The following is a 16,478-nucleotide window of genomic DNA, read 5'->3' on the forward strand; positions in this document are numbered from 1 at the left end:
AAAATCTGCTCTGAGCAGCTTGATTTTTACTCCGGGCGGACAGGGGTGGGACGGAATCAGGTCCATCAATCCTGGAGGTAGGAGCGAACTGAGGCAGGCACTGCATCTCGGGCATGGATAAAGGACCAACCTGTGTGGAGTCCCCTGTGAGGCAGAAGGTTGGTGACAGAGAAGCTGGGGGGAGATGTCTGTCAGGCATCAGGTGAGCACTAACTGTTATAGTGATTGTGACAATACTGTGCCTTTAAGAAATGTATTTTAGTCATGTTTCTCAGAGGCTTTTTCCCAAGGCTGAAATGGTTGCTACGAGAGGACACAGGTGGAAGGTACTGGGGAGTAGGTACAGAGGAGATGTCAGGGGTAAGTTTTTCACTCAGAGGTGGTGGGTGAGTGGAATCGGCTGCCGTCAGTGGTGGTTGAGGCAAACTCGATAGGGTCTTTTAAGAGACTTCTGGATGAGTACATGGGACTTAATAGGATTGAGGGTTATAGGTAAGTCTATTTATAAGCCTAGGTAGGTAGGGACACAACTGGCGCAACTTGTGGGCCGAAGGGCCTGTTTGTGCTGTAGTTCTTCTATGTTCTATGCAGGATTATTTTTTAACAGCCTGCTCTAACACTGGTGCCCCTGGGTCTATACCTGGCAGCCTCTGCTGTTACTACAGCAGCACAATTGGTTCTAATTGATAGAATGTTTGTTTTAATCTGAGCTAATGCTGTTTTGTGGGTTTAGTGCTTTCCCCTAGGGTTCTGCAGAGCAGGACTTGATTAGGTTGTTTGACAAGTAAGGTCATATGACTAGGTGGAGCTAGGCTTACACAGAGAAATCAAGCTCATTTTGCTGATTGGGATTTTAAGAGAGAGAGGTCACTTTCTCTCTGTCTCTTTCTCTCTCTGGAGTTTGGGATTGGGATCTGCTCGGAAATGAGTATCTGCCTCTGAGATTCTGCTGTTTGGGAGTGAATCACTCCCTGGAGGTTGCTGTATGAGAATCAGAAAACAGGTGTCTGTCTGGATCTCTGTTCAGGGATGTTAAAAGGTTGGAAATCTAGTATCCATGTTAGCATATCTGTTTTTAGTGTTGACTGGTTCCGAAGAAGGCTGTTTATCTATGGGAATACTGCTTACATTGGAACTTTCTAAATAACTGACTGTTAAGAACATGCTTGAGTATTTCCAATTGTGCAAATTGTTTTTGTTATATTTTAACAGTGTTGTTAAAAATGAAATTTGATTTGATAAAAGCTTCCCAATGGGTCAATAGAATCATACCAGGAGCGAAACACCTTATGTTTGCCCCAATGCTGGAATCAAAGAAAGTTAGGGTCTAGGCTAACTTCATAATGTACCTGGGAGTTTCTGATCTGGTGCCTAGCAGTGGTCCGCCTAGTTACTGACGCTGCTCCCAGTGTGAGCCTTATCGGAGAGAATACTGCTGCCTATTCATCTTGTAATGAAGGAACACACTCCAGAAGGTTAAGGCCGAAGAAATTTGATAGGACATTGCCATGGAGATGATAGCATCAGCACCAGCTGCTCATGGCACTCTGTGTTGACTCAGGTTATAATCATGCCTCAGGGGCTGACTGCTTGACAGCACGTGCAAAACATTTGCCCTTCCACCTACCCTTTCCTCACTCATCACTCAGGGTATAGCCAAGCATTTGAACCTACCACAGGACATTGGGGTGGCACAGTGGCACAATGACTAGCACTGTTGCCTCACAGCACCAGGGACCCAGGTTCAATTCTTGCCTTGGTCATTGTATGTGTGGAGTTTGCACATTCTCCGAGTGCTCCGGTTTCCTCCCACAGTCCAAAGATATGCTGGTTATGTTGATTGGCCACGTTAAATTGACCCTAGTGTCAGGGAGATTAGCAGGGTAAATATGTAGGGTGATGGAGATAGGGCCTAGGTGGGATTGTGGTTGGTACAGACTTGATGGGTCAAATGGCCTCCTTCTATACGGTAGGGAATTTATGATTCTATGAGGGTCCTCGCAGATGCCCACTGTCATGGTAGAACCACGTGCCTCAGATGGAGCAAGTCAGGAGGGTCATTTGTGTTCAGGAGTACAACATACCATCAGGAACAGATGTCAGGCCATCTTGCATTCATGCAACCAAATTTCCTCCCCTACATTGACCCACCTCCTACACCATCAGGCATTGCTGAGCTGGAGAACATGGCTCCTCCCTGTTCGAAGACTTATGTTCCATGTGAGACCAAAGTAGAAGCTGGAAGCCTTAGAGTTATAGGGTTGTGCAGCATGGAAACAGGCCCTTCAGCCCATCTCATCCATTACATGCCTATTTTTGTTTCTATTTTATTGCCATGCCAGGATGTCACAAAGGAAGTTAATTGGAGAGGTAGCAGGTGGGCCAGCACTCCACTTCAGTGAGCAGGACCTCCAGATCCCAGTCGAGGAGGTCCGGGAGCATCAGGAACCATTATATCCAAGTGGCCAGTGGAATGTGTTCACAGTGACCAAGAGGGTAGGGCAAGGGATAGTCTCCACCATGAGTGCCCAAGGAGACTATGCCAGATCCAGTAAACCAATAGGCAACCTGAGATTGTATACACCACAGTCTGAAACCAAGTGACAGATGCTCCCCAAAACAACTTTTATGGATTTCCCATCAACTCTCCAAGACGTTCGTCACCCTACGAGTAAATTGGTCTCACAAAACTTTTCTTTTAACTTGGATTTCCAATCTCCACTCTTGAAGAACTCACTTTGGAATTTCCTTCCGAAATACGCTTTCACTTGAATGCCTTAACAAAGATCCACCACTGGGGTTTTAACCTCTCCTTCTGATGTTCCTCGGCCCCTTGGATTGCGACCTGCATGCAAGTTTCACCTTCCAAGCACTCTCTCAGATACTCAGCTGTGTCAACAGAACACCACTGCTTCACAGGCCCATTGTAAGCAGTTGCAAACATCTGGCTATCCCCTCTGATTTTCTAGCATCTTGCAAGCTCACTTTATCTTGATTCTACTTCCTGCACCTTTCTCTACTTAATTCAGAGCCCTTTCCTCGGTACCTTACTTTAATTTCACTGAACAGAAACTTGTTCAGATTCTTGTTCCTGTTCCTTGACATAAATGTCTTCTCGGGCCTCTCTTTTTGTGCTGCTCCCTGATTTCTGGGACTTTCTCCTCTTCATTTCAGTAATCTGTTTTCTTACAGTTCCCTTTCCTGTGTCCAACCCCTCCTGGCACTTGCTTCCAATTGAAAAAAGACTATTTTTCTGTTTCTCTTTGTCCCTATGGGTCTCCTGTTACTAGGCAACAGCCTAGCCTTTCTAATTTGTTTTGACTTCCGAAGCCACTAAACCCCCTTTGATAACATGGCTCCCCACTTCAAGGGTCATAAAACCTCATTAAAATGCAAGTTTGATGACGAGCAAGGAGTGTTCATGAACAAAGAACAAAGAACAAAGAACAGTACAGCACAGGAAACAGGCCCTTCGGCCCTCCAAGCCTGTGCCGCTCCTTGGTCCAACTAGACCAATCGTTTGTATCCCTCCATTCCCAGGCTGCTCATGTGACTATCCAGGTAAGTCTTAAACGATGTCAGCGTGCCTGCCTCCACCACCCTACTTGGCAGCGCATTCCAGGCCCCCACCACCCTCTGTGTAAAAAACGTCCCTCTGATGTCTGAGTTATACTTCGCCCCTCTCAGCTTGAGCCCGTGACCCCTCGTGATCGTCACCTCCGACCTGGGAAAAAGCTTCCCACTGTTCACCCTATCTATACCCTTCATAATCTTGTATACCTCTATTAGATCTCCCCTCATTCTCCGTCTTTCCAAGGAGAACAACCCCAGTCTACCCAATCTCTCCTCATAGCTAAGACCCTCCATACCAGGCAACATCCTGGTAAACCTTCTCTGCACTCTCTCCAATGCCTCCACGTCCTTCTGGTAGTGCGGCGACCAGAACTGGACGCAGTACTCCAAATGCGGCCTAACCAGCGTTCTATACAGCTGCATCATCAGACTCCAGCTTTTATACTCTATACCCCGTCCTATAAAGGCAAGCATACCATATGCCTTCTTCACCACCTTCTCCACCTGTGTTGCCACCTTCAAGGATTTGTGGACTTGCACACCTAGGTCCTTCTGTGTTTCTATACTCCTGATGACTCTGCCATTTATTGCATAACTCCTCCCTACATTATTTCTTCCAAAATGCATCACTTCGCATTTATCCGGATTAAATTCCATGAGTACAGGACGCTGCTACAATTCATTCACTGATGGGTTCACCGTGCATCTATTTCATACCACTTTGTTAAGATTGCGATTAATTAATTTATAAATATACATAGCTAGCGCAAAAAATGTTTTGTTTCTGTACATTGATTCCCTCACATAGTGTGTTAACAGAAAGCATGCATTTCTTAACATTGTCATTCAAGACTGAATACTTGAGTCCATCTCTCAATACATGCCAAGCAGGATTAAGGCTGTGCCCACACATGACCAGCTGTTTCCTTCTCCAATGCTTCATGTATAAGCTAGCAATCTTCTTCAGTGTCTTGCCTCAGTGAATCTTCATTGAATTGGATAAAAATGGCTGCCTACAGTGTTTGCCTCATGGCAGAGTCACATGACTGGCAAGCTATGTTGTAAGATTGCATTTTTAAGCCCCAAAAATCCAGATCTTAAGATATGGTCTAAAGCAAGGAATGGGATGCGCCTTGTAGAATTTCTTGTCCATCAATGATTGTTCTTGAGGGAGGATCAATGATCAGACTCAAAGATCCAATCCAGTTTAGCAGGTGCATTTATAGCAGAGGTGTTGTGTTGAAGACAGTCGAATGTACCATTACACAGTGACTAAAATGGATTCTCCGCATGTCAAGATGCCACGTATGCTCCAGGATACGGTGTGGTATCCCTCCTACAAATGAAGCCATTTTCTTGTCGATGTTAGAGGCTGTGGGTTCACGGGGAGCCTGGGGCCTTAGATTTTCAGACAGTGGGGTCTCCCTTATCTGAAGAGTTGGCAGGGAACGCATCCCCCTCAACTCTGAGTGCTGTAGTCGGGACTTCCAGCCCTTCCTCTGGAGGAAGTCCCAATCTGATTGCTCTTCAGTCGCCGTAGCGACAACATGCCTGAGACTAAGTCCCAGGACCAGAGAACAGGTAGATTTATGGAAGGTCCCAGGGCATGGAGGGTAGAGAAAACCTAAGGAAAGAGGACAAAGGGGGCAATTGGATGCTGGGGTTGGGAGAGAGGTCCAGACGGCATTGGACTGGACCTTATGGCCATGGGCAAATTTGCAGTCAGTTCTGTTGGAGGCGCACCCTCACTGCACCACTGGCAGTCTCCCCTCCACCACCCCCCCTTCTCCCAATGATGACCATGAAACCATCGGTGATTGTTTTAAAAAAGAACCCCAGTTCACTAATGTCCAGGTGTCTGGGAAATCTGCCATCCTTACCTGGCCTGGCCTACAGCAACGTGGTTGACTCTGAACTGCCCTTTGAAATAGCCTAGTAAGCCACTCAGTGGAATGGCAATTAGGGATGGGAAACAAATGTTAGCGATGACCGCATCATTGAATCATCAAATGCCTACAGTGCAGAAGGAGGCCATTCACCCCATTGAGTCAGTACTGACTCTCTGACAGAGCATCTTGACCAGGCCCTATCTCCGTACCCCAACATGCATTATATGAATTGCATCCTGTGAATGAACTACAAAAACTGTTGAAAAATAGGGTGGCACTGAAAGGCAAATCACACAAACACTCCACCAAGCCCCCAGAAAGCAACAAAGTCACCCATTACATTACTTCCATATAAATCGTGGGTGAGCATGCTTTTTTTCCCATGGCCACAGCAGATGGGGCTGTGAGCATGGAGAGCTTAACTCCTCCCTACTCCGGGGCCACATTGGATGGAGAAGGGCTTTCCTTGTGTAATAGATCATAGGGGAGGCGATGGCCGAGTGGTATTATCGCTAGACTATTAATCCAGAAACTCAACTAATGTTCTGGGTACCCAGGCCCGAATCCCACCATGGCAGCTGGTGGAATTTGAATTCAATAAAAACTATCTGGAATTAAGAATCTACTGATGACCATGAAACCATTGTCGATTGTCAGAAAAACCCATCTGGTTCATTAACGTCCTTGAGGGAAGGAAATCTGCCGTCCTTACCTGGTCTGGCCTACTTGTGACTCCAGAGCCACAGCAATGCGGTTGACTCTCAACTGCCCAACAAGGGTGACCAGGGATGGGCAATAAATGCTGGCCAGCCAGCGATGCCCATGTCCCATGAATGAATAAAAAAAATAGATAAATCTCAGTTATCATTTGCGATACTTCTGCCTTCTCTAATAAAGAATCTGAACAATGCTGTCCAAGCAGTCAGCCTTCAACAGCTCTCCTTTCTGGGGGAGTCATTTTCATACTATTCGTATGCAGTCAGTAAAAATGACCTTGTCAGCCCGTAAAATGGTTGGCAACTTTGCTGTAAACATTTTTATCATAAAGCCGCCATCTCCATAATTCTCCCTTTTATTGGGATGATATAAGATTGAGTAATGGATGCAACTCGCTGTATCACTGAACCGCTGGAGCAGTCTGTCCTTCACATACAAACGTACACTCTCTACAGAAGGAGACAAGGCTCCCAATTTGCATATGTTAAACCAATAACAGGTCAAAATTTGTCATTGCAAAGAATTCTTACTCTGGGCATGGTGCCCAATAATCATTAGGTCTGCAAAAGTAAAGCTCTTTATATTCATAATAAATTCTCGGAATATGGGCCTCGCTGGCAAGGCCGACATTTATTGTCCATCCCCAGTTATCCTTGAGAAGGTGGTGGAGAGCCACCTTCCTGAACCTCTGTCCTCCATGTGGCGTAGGTATTCCCACAGTGCTCTGGGAGTTCGAGGATTTTGACCCAGCGACAATGAAGGAATGGCGATTTTCTGCACAAATCGAGATGATGTGTGGTTTGGAGGAGAAGTTGGAGGAGATGGTGTTCCCCTGCACCCGCTACCCTTGTCTTTCCAGCTGGTCGTAGAATCAGAGATATACAGCGCAGAAACAGACCCTTCGGCCCAACTCGTCCATGCCGATCAAGTTTCCTAAACTGAACCGGCCTAATTTGTCTGCGTTTGACCCGTATCCCTGTAAAACTTTCCTATCCATGTACCTGTCCAAATGTCTATTAAATGTTGTAATTGTACCCGCCTCTCCCACCTCCTCTGGCAGCTCATTCCATATAGGCACCACCCTCTGTGTGAAAAAGTTGCTCTCAGCACTGCTGCCTCATAGCGCCAGGGACCCGATTCCCGGCTTGGGTCACTGTCTGTGTGGAGTTTGCATGTTCTCCCCGTATTTGCGTGGGTTTCCTCCGGGTGCTCCGATTTGCTCCCACAGTCTGAAAGATGTGCTGGTTAGGTGCATTGACCCAAACAGGTGCCTGGAGTGTGGCGACTAGGGGACTTTCACAGTAACTTCATTGCAGTGTTAAAGTAAATCTTACTTGTGACTAATAAATAAACTTTAACTTTAAACTTTTCACCTTAAACCTATGCTTTCTGGTTCTGGACTCCCCTACCCTGGGGGAAAGACCTTGACTATCCATCTTGGTGAAGGTTGTGACTCTGGGGGGTGTTGTCGAAGGATCCTTGGCAAGTTGCTGCAGTCGCCCTCTGGGATTCAACACCCTGAAGAAAGGCCCTGAATTTGCAATTCTATGATGTGTAGATGCCAGCATTGGACTGAGGTGGGCACAGTAAGAAGTCTCACAACACCAGGTTAAAGTCCAACAGGTTTATTTGGAATCACGAGCTTTCGAAGTGCTGCTCCTTCCTTAGGTGAGTCACCTGAGAAAGGAGAGGCGCTTTGAAAGCTTGTGATTCCAAATAAACCTATTGGACTTTAAACTTGAAATTCTACATCATTGTTTTCAAATCGCTCCATGACCCCTCACTCTTCTCCACCTCTGCCATCTCCTCCAGTTCTACAAACCTTTGAGAAATCTGCTCCTCAGGTTTTGGCCTCTCCCATGTCCCTGTTTTCATTGTCTCGCCCTTGGAGGCCATGCCTTCTGCATTCTAAAGGGCCAGAGCTCACTTTGATTCTGTACTTCTCTCTCTCCTTCTTTAAGATACTCCTTAAAATCTACCCCTGAGCAAACGTTCAGGCCTAATGTTTCCTTGTGCGGCATGGTGTCAAATTGGTAATGTTGCTGTGGTGCATAGAAACATAGAAACATAGAAAACTACAGCACAAATCAGGCCCTTCGGCCCCACAAGTTGTGCCAAACATATCCCTACCTTTTAGGCCTACCTATAACCCTCCATCCTATTAAGTCCCATGTACTCATCCAGGAGTCTCTTAAAAGACCCTACTGAGTTTGCCTCCACCACCACTGATGGCAGCCGACTTCACTCGCCCACCACCCTCTGTGTGAAAAACTTCCCCCTAACATTTCCCCTGTACCTACACCCCAGCACCTTAAACCTGTGTCCTCTCGTAGCAGCCATTTCCACCCTGGGAAAAAGCCTCTGAGAGTCCACCCGATCTGTGCCTCTCAACATCTTATATACCTCTATTAGGTCTCCTCTCATCCTACATCTCTCCAAGGAGAAAAGACCGAGCTCCCTCAGCCTATCCCCATAAGGCATGCCATTCAATCCAGACAACATCCTTGTAAATCTCCTCTGCACCCTTTCAATCTTTTCCATATCCTTCCTGTAATGAGGCGACCAGAACTGAGCACAGTACTCCAAGTGGGGTCTGACGAGGGTCTTGTAAAGCTGCATCATTATCCCCAGACTCCGAAACTCAATCCCTCGATTGATAAAGGCCAGCACACCATACGCCTTCTTAACCACCTCCTCCACCTGTGGGGCTGATTTTAGAGTCCTATGGACCCGGACCCCAAGGTCCTTCTGATCCTCCACAGTACTAAGAGTCTCTCCCTTTATATTGTACTCCTTCACCCCATTTGACCTGCCAAAATGGACCACTATGCATTTATCTGGGTTGAAGTCCATCTGCCACTTCTCCGCCCAGTCTTGCATCCTATCTATGTCCCTCTGTAACTTCTGACATCCCTCCAGACTATCCACAGCCCCACCAACCTTCGTGTCGTCGGCAAACTTACCAACCCATCCCTCCACTTCCTCATCCAGGTCATTTATGAAAATGACAAACTGCAAGGGTCCCAGAACAGATCCCTGGGGCACACCACTGGTGACCGACCTCCATTTAGAAAAAGACCCATCTCTGCATACTCTCTGCCTCCTTTGGGCAAGCCAGTTCTGGATCCACAGGGCAGCAGCCCCTTTGGATCCCATGCCCTCTCACATTTTCTAGAAGTCTTGCATGGGGGATCTTATTGAACGCCTTGCTAAAATCCATATAAACCACATCTACCGCTTTCCCTTCGTCAATGTGTTTAGTCACATTTTCGAAGAACTCCACCAGGCTCGTAAGGCACGATCTGCCTTTGACAAAGCCATGCTGAGTATTCTTGAGCATACTAAACCTCTCCAAATGCTCATAAATCTTGTCCCTCAGGATCTTCTCCATCAGCTTACCAACCACTGAGGTTAGACTCACCGGTCGGTAATTTCCTGGGCTATCCCTATTCCCCTTCTTGAAAATAGGAACCACATCCGCAATCCTCCAATCCTCCGGTACCTCTCCCGTCTCCATCGACGATGCAAAGATCATCGCCAGATGATCTTGGGAGATTTTTCTACTTCCGAAGGTGGTATATAAATGCAAGTTGCTGTTATTGCAGCTACAATCGCCTGGTGCTGAAGGGAATGAATGTTTACGTTTGAGCATGGATGGTTCTAGTGATTGGCTAGTGAGTTTTCTGTAGTGGCTAAGGTGTTGTATCTCTCCAGCCCAGTGAAATTCGGACTCTTCATAGAATCATTGAATCCTACAGTGCAGAAGGAGGCCATTTGGCCCGTTGAGTCTGCACTGACCACAATCCAACCCAAGCCTATCCCCAGAACCCCATTTCCCCTAGCTCATCCCCCTGACAGTAAGGAGCAATTTAGCATGGCCAATCCACCTAACCCGCACATCTTTGGACAGTGGCAGGAAACCGGAGAACCCAAAGGAAACCCACGCAGACACGGGGAGAACGTGCCGACTCCGCACAGACAGTGACTCAAGCAGGAATCGAACCCGGGTCCCTGGTGCTGTGAGGCACCAGTGCTAACCACTGTGCCACCGTGTCGCCCCACTCTTAGTTGTGCACCCTGGGATATCTGCCATGTTGCACTACGTGGTACCTTCATCTTCGAGCTGTTTATCCATGTTCTCCGCTGGCAGTCTGATGCAACTGAGCGGTTGCTTCCAGTGACAAGAATTGTTGTTAAAAGCATGACAAGATTATTATAATTTTCTGATTTAATAATTGCTAGGTTCCCCGCACGCTGGTTTTCAGGATACAGAATCTCCCATCGAGTTCGACATTAGCACATCAGCTACATTTTGCTGTTCTGTACTTGGCAAGACAGCATAGCAGGTAATAGCTCCCATTTAGGCTTTGGTAAACAAAGCTGTCCACAGCTAGTCTGGTGGCCTGTCAGTGAAGTGTTCACGCGGTTGCAATATGTTTGCTCCTGCAGCTATGTGCTGACATCGTCGGAGGTTAAATCAAGCTTTAAGAGACAGAGAGGGGTCTGAAAGTAAAGGCAAGATATTTATTACATCTTGTTTTTACCCAGAGTAAGCTGTTTCCAGTCATTGTTCAGCAAAGGACATGTCGCAAAACGATCGTATTTCAACTTGACCTTTCCTCTGCCAACTTGACATAAAACACCATCCAAAGAAAGGTGCCCTTTTATGTAGGTGAACATCCCAATGCACTTAATAGGAGCACAGCCCAATGAAAAGTAAGGGTGACACAGAGGCACAGCAGTTACCTCACAGTGCCAGGGACGTAGGTTCAATTCTGGCCTCATGCCACTGTCGATGTGGAGTTTGCATGTTCCACCCATGACTGCGTGGGTTTCCTTTGGGTGCTCCCATTTCCTCCCACACGCCAAATATGTTCAAGTTAGATGGGTTGGCTATGCTAAATTGCCCCTTAGTGTTATGATATGTGTAGGTTATATGGATTAGCCAAGATACTTGCATTCCTCTAGTGCTATCTTCTTGAGTGTCCCCAATTCTAATCACACCACCATTTTTTTTAGACTGTTCTTTATTAATTCTTGAGATGTGTGTATCGCTGGCTAGGCTGGCATTTATTGTTTAATTGCCGTTGATAAGGCGATGGTGAGCTGCCTTCTTGAACTGCTGCAGTCTATGTGGTATAGGTACATCCACAGTGCTGTGAGGGAATGAGTTCCAGGATTTTGACCCAACAAAAATGACGGAACAGTGATACATTTCCAAGTCACAATGATGACTGGCTTGGAGAGGCAATTACAGGTTGCAACATTCCCATGTGTCACCTGCCCTTGTCTTGTAGACGGTGGTGGTTGCGGGTTTGGAAGGTCTAAGGAGTCTTGGTGTTCCTGCAGTAGATGGCACACATGTTGCCACAACGCATCGGTGGTGGAAGGATTGAATGTTTGTTGAAGGATGCCAATCAAGCGGGCTGCTTTGACTTGGATGCTGCTGAGCTTCTTGAGTGTTGATGGAGCTGCACCTCACCCAGTCAAGTGGAAAATGTTCCTTCATATCCTGACTTGTGCCTTGTAGATGGTGGATAGGGTTTGGGGAGTCCGGAGGCGAGTTAGTTGCCATATCATTCCTAGCCTTTTACCTGCTCTTGTGGCCAATGCATTTGTATGGCTAGCCCAGTTCAGTTTCTGGTCAGTCGTAACTCCCAGGATGTTGATCTGGGGGATTCAGCAATGGAATTGCCTCTGAATGTCAAGGGGTGATGGTTAGATTCTCTCTTGCTGGAAATGGTTAATGCTTGGCATTTGTGTGGTGCAAATGTTACTTGTCACTTCTCAGCCCAAGCCTGGATTTTGGTCAGGTCTTGCCGCATTTGGAAATAAACTGCTTCAGTGGCTTTGCCTTTAGTTGCCTGTACCCCAAATTCTGGAATTCCCTCTCGCCACCTCTGCATCTCTCTATTTCCCTTTTCTCTGTTAAGACACTCTCTGTTAAAGACAGTCTCTGTTAAAACATATCAAAGCTCTGATGAAGGGTCATCTAGGCTTGAAACATTGGCTCTATTCTCTCCCCACAGATGCTGTCAGACCTGCTGAGATTTTCCAGTACTTTCTGTTTTTGTTTCAGATTCCAGCGTCCACAGTATTTTGCTTTTATCTTAAAACATATTCCTTTGACAAAGCTTTTGCTTACCTGCTGATGAAAATTACGTGGCTTGGTATCAAATTTTGCTTGATATAGCTCAGATGAAGGGCCTTGGGATGTCTTAGTAATCAAAGACACTGTATAAATAGAAGTTATTGTTGAATTGCTAATTTGTAAATTTGAATATTACCGGAAGGCAAGACATGTTGCCAAAGCTTCTCATCTTGAGCTCATCAGAATACATGTGAGAATGTTAAATTCAAATCATTGCAACAGTTTTTATTGTTGGAGTTGCTGTGCTATGATGTGGTTATAATTTGTTTGAAGTTTGACGTTTGTCCAGATGAGTATAAGATGAAAAGCCTGTCTCTCTCCTCAGCAAGCTTCAAGTTCTGTACTACCAAGTGACAAATTGCAGATATCCATTTTATTCATGTGGTCGTCACACATTTCTCTGGATGAGAACAGGATGGTGTAAAATCAAAAGGTGTGCCATTATGTATTCCCCAAAAGCTGAAGCGTGAGGCACATTGATCTCAATTGTTCCCCTTGATCAGCTTGGTTCAAATCATCAAAGCTATCACTGGTAGATACTGAAATGGTTTACGTGCTAACATTGAGAATTTCCAAACAAGCTGCTTGCTATAGGGCATCCTGTGCATAAAATCAAGCCTAGGTTTTCATTCTATTGTACCTGTGCTGAGGTGGAACGACGGGGGGTAGAAAGGACACTGGGGCAGTCCAGTAGAGTGGAACGGATGATAGCAAACAGCAGCCTCTCTCCAATTCCTGTCATTTTTGCTTCCGCAAACTTCAATGGGGAGAGAGAGGCAAAAATATCAGCTGCTTTGAACTATCATAAGATCTACCCCAATTACCGAACCTCAAAGTAACAAGAACAGCCGAACCTCTTGAAAATTAGCTTCTTAATTGGGGAATCTCATTTTTAAAAAATGTTTGAATGGGGCGGCACGGTGGTTGGCACTGCTGCCTCACAGCTCCGAGGACCCGGCTTGGGTCACTGTCTGTGCGGAGTTTGTACATTCTCCTCGTGTCTGGGTGGGTTTCCTCCGGGTGCTCCGGTTTCCTCCCACAGTCCGGGTGGCACTGTAGCACAGTGGTCAGCACTGCTGCTTCACAGCTCCAGGGACCTGGGTTCGATTCCTGGCTTGGGTCACTGTCTGTGTGGAGTTTGCACATTCTCCTCGTGTCTGCGTGGGTTTCCTCCAGGTGCTCCGGTTTCCTCCCACAGTCCAAAGATGTGCGGGTTAGGTTGATTGGCCATGCTAAACAATTGCCCCTTAGTGTCCTGGGATGCGTAGATTCGAGGGATTAGCGGGTAAAATATGTAGGGATATGGGGGTAGGGCCTGGGTGGGATTGTGGTCGGTGCAGACTAGATGGGCCGAATGGCCTCCTTCTGAACTGTACGGATTCTATGAATTGATCTGATTTTCAGCGTCGATTTTGGATCATCGCTTAATTGACTTTGGACAAGAGAACAAACAGTGACTTACTGCATGGACAACAATTGACTTGACGTACAGATGCTTTGCCGCAACCGTCCTGGGGCTGGTGAAAAGGTTGGAATGAAGTTCAGCAGCGCAACAGTTGTATCTCAATTTAGACCATTCAGAGAGGGACAGGCTGTGGGTGACATGGATATCATTTCCAGCCAGGGATATGTGTCAGCCTCATCGCCAAACACGACAGACGTGGCAAAGCAAGTGTCTCATTTTGGCTGAGTTTTGACAGTGAAAGAGTGTGCCTGTGCGTGTCATAAAAACTGTTTCATTTACAGCTGAGGGAAAATGCTATCTCTCAGCACACGTGGACTGACGCCATTGTTCAGATTAAGGACCTTCACATTACGTGTTTGCCACTGATATAAAGTAGCACATTTTCGACCCTGCTGCTGTAGTCTCTCTCGGGGATTTTCAGCTTCGTCGTTACGCTTTAACCCCTGGATTTCTGGAAGGAATGGAGAATTTAAGGCTGTCCTTAGGTTATCACTATTTGAATGCAGGCTACAGCTCAGTTGCCCACACTCTGACTCCAGACTCACTGGGTTCAATTCCCACTCCAGCGCATTAATCTACGCTGCCACTCCCGTACATTACTGAGGGGAGTACTGCATTGTTGGGAGGCCATTTTAAACCGAGACTTCCCTCATCTACCAGCTCGGATGGATGTCGAAGATCAAGGAAGAGAAAGGGAATTATCCCTGGTGTCCTCATTCAACAACACAAAAGGCAAATCAGCTGGTCAATATTACATTGCTGTTCGTGGGATCTTGCTATGCGCAAATTGTTTGTCATTGTCAGGGCGGCACGGCGGCACAGTGGTTAGCACTGCTGCCTCACTGCACCAGGGACTTGGGTTCAATCCCAGCCTCGGGTGACTCTCTGTGTGGAGTCTGCACGTTCTCCCGGGTCTGAGTACGTGTTTCCTCCAGGTGCTCCGGTTTCCTCCCACACAGTCCAAGGTTAGGTGGATTAACCATGTTAAATTGACCTTTCAAAGAATAAGGAACAAAGAACAGTACAGCACAGGAAACAGGCCCTTCGGCCCTCCAAGCCTGTGCCGATCATGATGCCTGCCTAAACTAAAACCGTATGCACTTACGGAGTCCGTATCCTTCCATTCCCGTCCTATTCATATATTTGTCTCGTTGCCCCTTAAATACCGCGATTGTATCTGCTCCCACCACCTCCTGGGCAGCACGTTCTTGTCAGGGGTATTAGCAGGGTCAATACGTGGGGTTATGCGGGTAGGGCCTGAGTTGGGATTAATGTCAGTGGAGGCCCAATGGGCCAAATGGTCTCTTTCTGCACTGTAGGAATTCCATGATTCGATGTTTCCTACATTACAACAGTCACAAAACTTCACAAGTATTCCATTGGTTGTAAGGCATTTTGGGACAAGTGGGATATCATTGCAAAGTCTTTCTCTTTCTTTCTGTCACTGGAAAGCAATCTCCCTCTGCAGTGACAGCAGAGATGTGGCATTATGAGCTTAAGTGCTCATAGGCACAGTTCAAGTCTCTCTCAAGAACAGAGCTTAATATTGTATGGATTTACCATCCAGCAAAGTGGCAAACCTGGTTTAAAAATGGTTGAGAATATCTGTTCATGCGCTAGGGTTGATTTGAATCTTTTAGAATATGGATGTTGCTCCTGTCCCGATAGTCTCCAGACATATAGGCCGGGATTCTCCGATCCCAATCGCCCCAACACTGCTGCCAGTGAGAACAAAGAATTTGGTGCTCAGCCAAAACTCCATTCACTGCAGAGGGACCGGAGAATCCCAGCCACCGGCGAGATCGGAGAGTTCCGTTCATAAACCTTTAAGGGCTAAAGTCAGATCACTGTGTGCAGGGCCACCCTGGCCCAACCCCGCTCCCCGCCATTCAGGTCCTGAGGAATTGGGATGTTTTTTCAACTTGAGCACCAAGTGTAGAACTGTGGTTGGAGATCAGCTGACATCATAGAAACTATTTTCTAAATGGCGAGAAGGCAGTAACTGGAAGATCACGGCGATTTAGGTTTCCATGTACAGAAATCATTAAAAATTAGTGGCCGGAAACAAAACGTAATTTTAAAAGGGACATGAAACGAGAAACTTTATCTCAAGGGTCAAGAGCATTAAAGAGTGGAAATTATTGCATAAAAGCTCTGGTTCGGCTGTAATTTGAGAACTGCATTTAATCCTCCTCAGGAAAGATACACTGGCCTTGGAATGGTTGCAGTGCAGATTCACAAGAGTGATTTTGTGGCTAAAAGAGTCTACTTATGAGGACAGGTTGCGTAGACTAAGAGGTCGATCCTATTGGTTCGTCACGCCGGCTGATCGGCATGGCAAGCCGCTAAGATCGCAAGAGAGGAAAAAACTAGGTTCGTGCTCAAGTTCTCGCCTCTCACGATCTAACCAGCCCTGGACTACCAGTGTGATAAGCCTCGGGCCTGGAAAGGGGAGTGGGGGGAACGATCGGCCAGGGTGGCCGGTGTTGGGGTGGGGGGGCATCAGGGTGGCGATTCCCCCCAGGGGAGAAGGTGTATTGGGGCAGTGATCTGCTGGGGGGGGGGGGGGGGGGGGCGGTATCAGGTGATATCCAGGGGGGTGGTGGTCCAATACCCAGGGCAGTGTGGGGGTAGCGGGGTGATATCCTGGGGGCTGGGCGAGTGACTGATCTCTCTATTCTGT

The sequence above is a fragment of the Mustelus asterias genome, chromosome 10, assembly GCF_964213995.1.
Source record: "Mustelus asterias chromosome 10, sMusAst1.hap1.1, whole genome shotgun sequence".
Taxonomy (NCBI): Eukaryota; Metazoa; Chordata; class Chondrichthyes; order Carcharhiniformes; family Triakidae; genus Mustelus; species Mustelus asterias.